Source organism: Pomacea canaliculata, linkage group LG9, assembly GCF_003073045.1.
Source record: "Pomacea canaliculata isolate SZHN2017 linkage group LG9, ASM307304v1, whole genome shotgun sequence".
NCBI lineage: Eukaryota > Metazoa > Mollusca > Gastropoda > Architaenioglossa > Ampullariidae > Pomacea > Pomacea canaliculata.
In genome coordinates this window covers 459,666-472,035 of record NC_037598.1, presented here as the reverse complement: position 1 = coordinate 472,035, position 12,370 = coordinate 459,666, and the positions used below count along the sequence as shown (strand labels likewise).

Genomic DNA, 12,370 nt, shown 5'->3' with positions numbered 1-12,370 from the left:
TTAAAAAGTAGTTCTGGTGAGAAAATGCTAAGAGGCACATGGAAGGTAGTTTACAAACGAAATCGCAAATGATTTCTCTAAAGTGCACAAAGTCCAATTTGCACTTCAGACATGGTGGTGGAGCAATCCAGAAAAACTAGGGATTTACATTGACTGGAACACAACACATCCTGTTAGTCAGGTTCTTGCAAGCTTCTCCCGTGTAACAAAGCCTGTGTCATTCAATTCGGTAAATCAAGACAGGGTATTTGAGCACATTTGTCACAAGTCGCCAAACAGTTTGTACTATTCACCAATTTAATAGGCCTATACAAACCATGTGTAAACCAAATAGTCCTGGGTGAGAAAATGTTTAAGGAGGCACAATGAAATCTTACAAACAGAATGGCAAAAGATTCTCAAGTGCAGCAGAATCCACGTTTGCTTTCGCAAATGAATTATATAATAATATTCAAAACATACGAATGAAGGATCGAAAGATTTAAGGGAGAGTAGACGGTCCTTTATATTTTCTTTAACAAAAGTCCTGCAAAAAGAAAGAACAACTTTAAGCTAGAATAGTAAAAGCGGTATTTAAAACCTTTGGTAGTGTAGATAAGTATAGAATAGACATTATCTGTATACAGATTTAATCACAGAAGCCGAATCCCAAGGGTGGAGCGACGAATGATAGCATCGCGCTGCTGTGCACATCGAGTGGATACACTTGCTCTGGCTTAGAACAGAACGTGTGGTCGAAGCGTCAGACACTGGATGTGTGTAGATACTTCATGTGAAAAATGCAGGCACACAATTTGAGGACACCACTAATTTTCTCAAATTTTAACTTCATAAAAAGACCTCAAAAAGTAAAATTAAGGAAGATTTGGAAAATTTAAGACGTCTTGTTTACAATGTATCACAAATGTAAGCAGAACATTGAAAGTTGAAAGTATAACTGCAAATGACCTCCATGGAGGGCAAAAATGCAGTTCATGAAATGTGTTTGCTGCCCAGGAACAGTAGCAACATTGCACAGCAAACACCACCGGTTAAAACCTGTGCTTCAACACTACAAATTTAACATCTGTATAGATACATGCCCCTATATTTCTAATTAATAATGTAATTCAACGCTTCTCTACATTCGCGCTAGCCAAGCTGCACCAAGGTTTGACACTCACAGACACCCACAAAACAGGTTGACACTCAACACAATCAGCGACTGTTCTCTGGCAATGACCAACCCCACCCACCCCACATCTCCCATTATTGCTGGTAACCCTTCAATCGCCTCGCTTACCAGTCCATTCATTAAACAGCTCGTCGCACAGACTGACGCAAAAAAAAAAAAACCAAACAACAAACAACAAAAAAAACTAGCACAACGGAGAAAGCCCCCCTTTTTCGAGAAACAATAATATCAAATCCCATTGAGAATCCTAGTGAAAACTAGCACTTACCCCCAAAGAGCTTAATACATTCTGTCAGCTGCATGAACTTATACCCGCCGAAACATCTTGAATCATACAGAAAATCTGGCAAAGAAAAAATGTTGATGTACTTGCAATCGTAGACAGCAAAAGTAAGTCACATCTTCTCTGATGAGGAGTTCGCCTGGAGGAACAAAATAGGCAAAATGACCAAATAACAAATCCTCCGATGCTCTTAAAGAACGTAACTACAGTCTAACAAAGGGAATACATGTATATTAATAAGAAACACAAGCATCTTATCAATCTGGAACCATTTAGTAATTTGATTTTGTAGAATCATTGACTGTAGATAGACTGAAAAGAAAACTGCGATCCCACATCACATCTCAATAAATACGATATTCCCAAAAATATTTCCCTGAATGGTGATTTATAAGGTGTGTGTGAGTGTGTGTGTCCCACTCTGGAAACATTTGTGGACAACCAGACATGTACATTTTCCCCGACGATATCCCGCTGGAAGACCCAGTAATTACAAGAAAAGTAAAAGTTCCTTGCTCTGTAAGTAGACAGAGCGAGAAGTAAGAAAACACGGCATAGACCCCGATAAAGAAGGTAGAAACACGTATAAGATAATTTAAAACTTTAAACAAAAAAAAAAAAAAAAAGACCAAAACACAAAAACAAAAGATAAACTACATACACACCTCTGAATTTACTGCTCTTAACTCTAACGGCTAGGGATTGTCCGCAGAAGTACATCCTACAATAACATTTGTCTATTTGCCCTGAGGCGATCCTGTCACTTCCCGATCACGCGCGTCCTGCTCTTACCTCGCACAATGTGCAGTTAACGATGCCGAATCAAAATACGCCAGCATCGATCTGATGATAATCTCAAGTGTTTATCTCTACAGATTTTCCCAAGAACTATTCAACAACGAAAAAAAAAAAAAAGAAAAAAAAAAAGAAAAACCAAACATCTTCATTTAAAATAAGATAAGAGAATGTACTAAAAATAGATTCTAATAAGTATTACTTTCGCATTGCGGTAATAAAAATCACTAAAGAATTTGTTTAAAAAACAGTTTCGAAACACTAAATGCCTAGAGACTACAAATTTCTTAACCACAAAACAAAATATTTTATTACCACAGTTACCATTCGACGTTTATTGTGAACCGTTAACTCTGTTTCCTCTAACACAAATACCACACCTTCATAAAAATTCTTTTCCGTGACTTATCGAATCCTCCTGACGAATGCGAGAATGTAAATAACTATTTATGTTGATCAATGTGTACAATTTCATGGACACTGAAAGCTTAACATATTTCAAATCAAAAAACAAATATAGTAAAATTCCCCTCTGTGTTAAAGCCATTAGCTAACAAGAAAGACAAACGACACACTTTCCTAAAAAAAAACATCGAAACAAAAAGACCAATCTGATCAAGGGAAAACCACCGGGAGTCTGTGACAAGGTACCTGGTAAGTGTATTACTCGTATCTCGCATGTCCAGAGAAAATGAAGGGGTTAAACACATTCGCAGCTTTGTATAAACCCCACACATACGAACAAAAGAGGCAACCCGTAACACAAACTACAAAGTAGCAGACGACCAAACAACAGAGAACAACCACAGATATCCCGCTACAACCCAGAAAAAGTATTCTTTGCCACAGCTTGAAACAAGTGCGTGTCTGTGGGGTACTGAAAAAAAAAACTTGTGTACTGAAGTTTTTAAAAACATTTTAATTACTCCTTGTCTTTTCAACACGTATCTAATATCTAACTATAACGAAATCGGCCAAATTCCCCTTACATTCATGAAACAGAAAAACCTAAATTAAAAGAATAGAACTACTCTTATAAAGCGAATTATAATATAAGTGTTGTTACCACTAAATCTCCAATGACCTACCAGTGCATCTAACGTCAAGAAGAGCTTTTTGAAACAAACTTCAGTGAACACGAGACTGCGAGTTGTTATCTCCGCAACGACATCAGATCCCGCCGACAAATCACCAAGGAAGTAGTCCTCGCGATAACCAAGGAAAAAAAAAAAACCCTGCGTCACCAACGTCCGTAACTAGTCGTGATCTTCTCTTGCCATGTCGGGTAACACCGTTCCTCCCATTCACCTGCTTGCTGTAAATACTCACTGTCAAACCTTACTCCCTCGCCTCCATAAAAATAATCTCGTGGACGAGTATAAATTATAACACTTACAGATTGTGAAGAAGGAATGTATCTGATAACCGCCGGACATTGAAGCAAAATCTTGGTGTGTGAGGTTGTAAAGCTCGTGAGAGCTTCACTCCATTTGTCTCCAATACAAACATCCTGACACTCGCACTCACCGCTTGTGCAATCTGTATCAGTCCTCTTGTTGTTCCTCCAATTAGTATCATTGGACTGGTTAGCTGATTGCCAACTTATTTAAAAACATAATTTAAAAGGATGTGTGACATAACCTTATTTTTTAAAAGTACAAAGCATCAGAAATTGTTTATCTACCATAAAAGTAGGTTAGATCGTTGCACATGACACTGATCGACAAGGATAACAAAAAAGACAATATTTCTTGGATAACACTAGAAATAATACATAACTTAAAACTGAATAGCCCGGTTCGGAGGTTCAAGCATGGACAGATATGGTGAGATATCAAAGATTTTCAAAATACTGTTTAGTTCGTCACGTTAGTCATGAAAATAAAAGTTTTTATTCTTGTGGACCTTGACACAGCACGCAGCAAGCGAAACTAGAGCAATCCAAACAAAATTAAATGCTTTTAGCTAGGGGTTGGTGGAGGAAGTAAGTCAGGCAAATAGGTGGGACTGTCAGTCATGACTGATCATCGTCTTTTCCCTTGTGAGCCTTTTATTTCGACATCTTGTCTCTAGCAACATCCTTGTTATATCAATGAACGTTTCCCGGGTACCCGGTTTCAGTCAAATGAATTTTTCTTCAACTGTGATTAGAGTGTCATTACTATATCTTCATTTAAGTCAAACTATTTATGGGTGTTAAAGACCTCACAAAATTTTAAATGAGCCCTCCAAATTGAAGAATATTTTAGAACCGATAAGAACGGCGTGTCTTTGCATAGTTTTTAAACAGAATTTTACGATTAGACAATCTCTCAACGACGGGGTCTGTTCTTTTTAAGATTTTTTTTACCTGATGTAGAAGGAAATACGAATATATAACTATAATGTAGGGAATGGCGTGAAAAGGGTGTCTATATTTATATGTATATATATATAAATATAAACACACACACATTCACATGCATCTTCCTTTTACATTCACACATGTTGTAATCATTTCATCTAAGATTCCTCTTAACTTTCCCATTCATTCAGCACATACACACACACGTACGCAAACACTATTCTGCGCTTTCAAGCAATTGTTTTAAAATGTTTGTTTCAATGAAAAGTTTTGTTTTTAGTTTGACTTAGACGAGAGTCCGCTACATGGGTCAAGCACTTTCAAAGCATGCGAAACTTCGTCAAATAAAAATAAAGCCCAGAGGTTCGTGTCTTGTCTCTTTTTACTTTCAGAGACCGTGTGAATTCTCTTTTATTCAAGGATGTCTTCTTATCTACAGTTCTTGACCAAACATTTGTTTAGTCTAACGCTCAAGCCTTTAATATTCGACATTCTTCCGTACATGAGGGTTAGCGCAGGTGTAACATTAGACACAGTAACTACATTCTCAAGGTGCTCAGGTAAAGGGCAGGTGGCATCAACAAACAAGATTCCCCCCTCCTTCACGCATACTTCATAGAGAGTGAAAGGGTCTTGAATCTTGAATTGTGAAGGTGGGCTGTACACAGCAAACAAAGGTAAACGGGTGTTGAGAGTTGTTTCTACTCCATGAGAATAAAGTCTGACAATTTATTTACTTGAATGCGCTGTCGTAAACCTCTTTGTTTTTTACTTAGATGTCAGGCAACAGCTCTCAACAGAAAGGTTACGAAGTTCCTTTGAAGAGTCGGGCAGTGATAAAATATTTGGCAATACCCGTACTTGACTAGGTTGTCAAAACAGCCCCGGTACCTCTCTGGCGACGAAAACAAAACACCTGTTGTCACCTGCAATCAAAAGCAGCATACAAATCTCAGCACTTATGAACCACCTTGGGTTAAGGCATTCTTCGGCTTTCTAAAGATTTTTTGTATTAATATGTGAGCTCAACTTGTAGTGAGGAAACTCATACAGAGCACACTATCTCGTCCTAAATAAATGTGGGGCTCGTGCCTTGAATATCAACGGAAGGAGGACAGGGTAAGGTGGACAAAGGGCAGAGAAGGGAGCACTCAGACATTCCACGGTTGCAGCACTGAGCTGTCTGCCCAGATACATGAGAAAAATATTGTGGCAAAGAAACTTTGCATTGAGTTCCCCCTGGTAGCTTCACATGTCAGATTGTAGTCGGTCAAAATCACAGTTTAATTGCTTTAACAGATACCCACAAAGCATTTTACTTTCAGAACTTTCAACCTTCAACCTTCAACCTTTCAACTTGTCACATATAAAAACTAGGCCAAAATCAACTAAATTCACACCCTGGTCTTTAAAATGACAAGCATCCTTCAATAATAATTGTAGTAGTCTGTCTGAGGACTCACGAGCTTGGTGTTCGCGAGCGGACATGCAGCCAAAACATTTAACAGTCGTTTGACATGTCCAGAGACAATGACAATCGCTCTGTAAAGGACAAATTCTGTGACAAATTAGTATTATAACCTTGCTGACTGATCATAATGTGTGAAATTCCTTGAATGCCACGCTTGTCATGGTTTTCCCGTTGCCCTGCCACCTACACACCAAACATAGAGACTACAAGACTGCAATTCGCTCTGTGGAATGTTTTGCAAAGCTTGCCACACTAACTCAAACACTTGCATCCATACACAAAAAGTAATATAAAAAATAAGGAAATATAAATTAAGATAAAGGATGAATAGTATTAATTAAAAAGTGTACAGTCATGTGGCATAGTGTATATAGTGTATAAAAATCATCCAAACTTTACGGCAAAATCTAGTTCGCAGAAATATTCTTATAGTAGAGTTTAGAACATAAATCTTGTCAACGATCTTTAACGACACAACTAGTCAAGGACAACAGCAGACAAATACAAAGTAAATAAAATAGAAAGCATTAACAGTCTCGTGTCTGCAGCAGTTTAAAACATTAGTTTTTTACTACGCCCTGCGGCTTTAAAGTCAAAGGTTAACCTACCCTGCCCTTCCTTGTCCAGTCGTGCGAATCCCATCTGACTATTTTTAGCGTGAGTAAGCTACCCCACTTCGGTCCTTTCAACATTTTTTTTATCTTACGAACGATCAAGTAATGTCGGGACGACAACGCTTTTGTTTAGCTCAAGTCCAAAAATTGGTTTTCAACGCCTTCTGTGTTCAACAACAACAACAACAACAACAACAACAACAACAACAACAACAACAACAACAACAATAATAATAATAATAATAATATTTTTATAGCGCATTTCCCCACATGGAATCGAGCTTGGTGTGTTTCATAAGAGAACAGGGACAGTGAGGAAAGAGGCCACGTGATGAGAATATAACAATCAAGTACAAATATGTACAACTTATACAAACAGAGACCGGTTACCAATACAAGTAATGCACAGGTAGGAGTGTAGGGGAGAAAGGACAACAGGATGGGCAAGATATAGTAGGTGTGCGAAAGAGTTAAGCTTGAAGTTCAGATGGGAAGCCAGATATCGACTCTATGCGGAGAGACGGAGGAAGTCATTCCACAGACTGAGGCTGGACAGGGAGAAGGAGGGACGGCCAAACGTCTCCAGTGAGGTACATGGAATAGAGAGAAATCCGCCATGTGCCGAGCAGACTGGCCTGCGAGGCTGGTATGGCAACACAACACGATAAAGTTTTGAAAATATCTCCAAGGTTTATGAACGACTGGGAGAGAGTGATGGTGGATTCAGAGAAAAGGAGTGATGAGCAGAACACACTGGAGAACATGTGCAGAGGCTATCAGGACGACTTCAGTTTGTTTGTGTTTTATTTTAATTTATTCGCCAAAATCTAGCGTTTGACAGAATCGAGGTCTCGTTAAGGCCAAAATCAACCAAAATAGCTAATTAAAATTAAACTTAAAAAAACATTTACTCTTCGTCTCTTATCATTTACACCACCTTATTCACAGTGACAGTGCAGAGATTTCTACCTCTCCCTTCCCGCCCACTTCCCCTCCCTCGAGCTCCGCCTGCGACTGGCAGTTACCGAGACTCCAGCAAAACAAGGTGTTGTAAAGGTGTAAATCACAGGTGTGCAGGTCCTGCTTAGTTTTAAACATTCACACAGACCGACTTGAGAATGAGGTAGCGTGGATCGCGCCTCTATCCAGCTCTTGTTTCTGCTTCCCCAACCTGCAAACAACCCATTGTAATACATTGAGCCGGGAATGTTAACAATAAGAAAAATACACTTTCATGATCACGAGTCACAGGAGTAATCACAAAATTATATAACATTAAAATCTCCATTCCCAATCTGTAAAATCTTCTTTTAAGAGTTTTTGTGTTTGTTAAACAGACACGTGACTCAAATCAACAGAAGTTTATAATTCCAGTGTTTTCACCTGTTTGTCAGTCCCCTATTTGCATTTCACAGCTAGAGGTCTAGGAACTCAATACAGAATTTAATCTCCTTGTTTAGCATGTGCACGACAGTTTTCCTCCTTTGCCCCCAGATGTCCATGAGAATATAGGGCGACCATGCCACCCGGTCTTTATCGGGTGTAAGGTGACAGATGTTTCAAGAAAGGTCCACCGTGCTCAAGATGGCTGGAAATGACTGTTTATTTGTGACTATCACTGTAACTGAATTGGGGAAAAAAGCTCAGGGCAATCTGCTACCTGAATGAACAAACTTTGTCTTGTTTGGCTTTGTAGGGAATGTTTCTCAAGCAGTGTATGTGTGTGAGTTGAAGTCGGGAGTACAGTCCAGCAAGGTTGTGAAATATTAACAGCCTGCCTGGCTTCACCTGCACATTGTAAAGTTCGAGCACCATATTAAATATATAATCTGAAAAGGTGTCTGTAAAGATACCATGAGTCTAAATTCCTGTAATTAGCTTATCCCTTATACCTTCTGTTTACTAAAAAATTCAGACCGAAAATGTTTGCGTGTTAACATTTCATTACAATGACAACAAATCAAATATTATATACTACAGTCATTTGATAATAGATATTGCTAATTATAATTAGTTTTTTAGTTGTAAAAGTTAATGTAATACCACTGTACGTGCATCGTTCCTATGGAGGAAGTCACTACCAGAACACAGAAAGATAGAGAAGATAAAGAAAGGCCCAGTAAACTGTCATTTAATTTACTGGCGGAAAAAGGAAATTATCTCACCAAGGGTGTGTCTTTCTGTTACCTTTTTTATCTGACGACAAAAAATTAAAAAAAAACACACAAAAGAACAAAATTGCATTCCAGCGGACAGATAAGATGTTCTGCGGTTAATATGAGAGCCTCATAAATATTTATGATGGACTAATATTCTCTGTTCTATCATCAGTGTGGTGGAGGGAAAAAAGTTTTTTACTATTAAGACTAAACATCCGATGAAAACATTTACACTGCTTTGCCTCTGTTTGTTTCCTCTTCCTTGTTATTTCGAGTTGTATATTTCATTTTCCTTTTTTTCATACTTTCATATCTCTGTTCCCACGTGCACGCGCTAGTGTGTGGCTAGACACCCAAAGTCATTCCTCACACCCGGAATAAGGTAACCTGACGAACTTGCCACGCCCACCCAGACGTGTTTGTTTTTGTTTTCGCTATATAATTTCAGCGATATTTGTAGTTCACAATAATGTAAAAGTTGAAGTAAGAGTCTTACACTGAAATGTCCTTTCTTCTTTCCGATCTGCTTTGCTAGGATATAATTTTTAAAAAAAACTATTTTAGAGATTGTGAAATAGAGATCAGCCAAATGTGAGGTGCCAAGACTCCTCCCATGGCTCCTCTAAGCCAATCACAGATGGTGCTCGAGGACATTGGTAATAAAAGGAATCGTCTGGCAACGAGTGGAGCAGGTTTCGCTGAGGAAGTTTGGCGTAAAGGACAGACAGACAAACACACCGACAATGGCAGCGAGGATTCTGGTGCTTTCTCTTCTTGCACTTCTCCTTCATGTTGGTATGTATGGTTATTCTACAACAAGAAGTGTGTGTGTGTGTGTGTAAGAGAGAGAGAGAGACTAGGAATGATGTGTAGTCAAGTAGTTTATGGTTGTGTGAATGGGAACTAGAGAGCTTTATTGTGCTATTCTAGTATTAGTTGTACAAAGGAGTTTAAATCTTGACTTCCTCTTCTGTTTAATGTGCCAGACACTCGGAAATTCTTGTTGTTTAATAATTGCAACAGATGTCATATTCTTTATCAACTATTTTAGAAATTACTGAACATGCAGTTCCCGTAGTCAGGAATCAGTCCTTATTGTTTGTCAATAGAACGGCTTTGAACAATTTATTGTTTACAATTTAGTCGTCTTTTTATGTCGCATGATGTATTCAATTTGAAGTTTTGAAAAACATAAGCTTATCCTCCTTAAACATGTTCCTACCTTAATCAGGTGCCCTCAGAGTTTATTGTATTATCTATATTATATTTGTAGTTTATCGTTAGTTTTAGAATAACAGGCTAAGGAAAAATTACACAGGCTTGATTCTGAAATATGAATAATGAAACTGTTCATTTTTACCAGGAACACTTTTTGCTGAAAACACCACCACACCACACCCCCACTGACATCCCCACTGACAACTACTAGCAACTCCACAGGTGCGGAATATTGTGTAGTGGTATAATGTTGTCGACTTACTTGCATGTTCTTGAAATTGCTTGTTACTGAAAAGACTATCAGTTAGCTAAAGATTTTACAAATGTTAGCCACGTGTTATTTGTGTGTTGTTTTGTGGTCGAAGCAGTAAGTTCATGATAAGATTATAAAACAGAAATTCTCCTTTCGCAGTAACGTGCAAACAAACAAAACATAAAATAAAACATTACAAAAACTAGATTTATTTTAAAAAAGAAGTTTTCAAAAATACGTAGACATCTCAGATTATTAATATTACCTTTGTAAGAAAACTCACACACGTGCGAGTTTATTCAACAACATCTAATTCAAGCGACTAAATTGTTGTGCAGAAAAAAATTTTGCTTATTCACCATTTTGAAAACACTAAGTCTACACTCTATAATTTTTTATAATTACCGTTAAAAGAGTATTTGAGCTGTGAAAAAGAAAAGTCCAATGGCCTTAAGGAAATAGTAAAGTGAGGTGTTGGAGCCCTTGTTTATCTCAATGTAGGCCGTTTTGTGATAGGGTGTCCTTCTTTCTCTTTATCTTTCTTTTTTCTCTCTCTTTCTGCTTTACTGTCCCCTCCACAGAGTCGTGTAGCCAATCTACAGCTGGGTGCACGAGTTGGGTGGGAGAGAGAGGGCGAGAATGGAGGAGTAGGGTGTATACACGGGTATCAAACCTCGTAGTGTGTGCACCCAGCTTCGTCTTATCTAGATACCACTTGGTTTTTCCACTTCCTCCTACTAATAATCGTGGCTGAATACTCTTGCTAACAGCCCAGGGTGCTTAGGATGTAACTACACGGAAGTGTCTTGATATCATTTGTCTCAGATCACAACGGAGGTGGACAAGTTTTATTCGTCCATCCGCTGCTTTTGTTTTCGACTGCTGCCCTCGCTGTTGCCTGCTTGCTGAGAAAGAACTGAACTTGACCACCGACCTCACAGAACTGTGTTGACGACCTTTTATCACTTTCTGCATTCTTCCTTATCTCTCATTGCTACTTCCTTCTCTTACAATAATGTCAAAATATGAACTAATGTTGCAGTAAAAAAATAAGACAAATTGTAGAACCTCTCTTTGTTTTATTCCAATCATATATCAAACCAACGAAAGTATTATAAATGGACTGTAAAGATGACACACAAAGGCAAGCAGATCACCTTTACTTTGTGCACAGCAGTCTGAATGGCAAAAACGAAGCTTGGACATCAGAAGGACAGTTTATGGGGCCCTGTTTTGTGAGCATGCTGCATTTATAATCAAGGCTTTTAATCATTTGTGTTATTCTCATTTCAAATAATATTTTTTACCTGTTCACTGATCACTTATTACTAACATCATTATCATAATCATGAAGATTATTTTTACTATTATTATTGTTATTTAAGATGCATGCAAGCAAACTATGATCCATGCATTAGTCATGGTGAGAGCAATGGGTGTCCATTTAAACAAGTCTGACAGTATCATACAGGATCAACAGTTATACTCAAATTTCTGATGTTCACATGGACTATTTTGTAACCAATTTATTTTGAACGGCTGTTAACTATTTTTAAGTGTTTTAGATACATCAAATTGAACTTTACTTTTGAAACAAGCCTTTGATTATAATTTTTTTAAGTAAAAGTCACTATTTAACCAATAAAAATGAAAGTGGAAAGTGGACTTACATATCTGGTTATTTTTTGTTAAATAACAAGTTTTTCAGGTATCGGATTTCAGCATAGCATATGATTTGTAACTTTAAGAACTATGAACTGTCCGTCCATAAGAGTTTCTTTAACTGTGATAGAAATAAAAAAAATTCTTGAAAATAATATGTTATGTAAGTGTATTCATGCAGACGTCAGTTTGCTCACCTGAGGCTTTATGATTGTAGGAGTAAATGTGTGTGTGGGTGTGTGTGGGTGTGTGAAAGGGGGAAAGTGTCAGTTTTGAGGTCACATGCAAGATAACATTGGATTGTAAAACATTATCTCAGCGACCTAGGACCTGGAGGATTTCAAATTTCAAACAGAATGCACGAGTGTTTGAAAAAAAAACGCATTTGCCGACCTGG

General features: G+C 37.9%; 1 long non-coding RNA gene across 1 annotated transcript; it reads left to right on the top strand.

Annotated features, from left to right (window-relative positions):
- Nucleotides 1–9,329: 9,329 nt before the first annotated feature.
- On the top strand, nucleotides 9,330–11,375 carry LOC112572848. Its single transcript, XR_003101083.1, has 3 exons — nucleotides 9,330–9,635; nucleotides 10,204–10,280; nucleotides 11,137–11,375. It is a non-coding gene; the product is annotated as an uncharacterized LOC112572848 (long non-coding RNA).
- The last annotated feature ends 995 nt before the right edge of the window (nucleotides 11,376–12,370 follow it).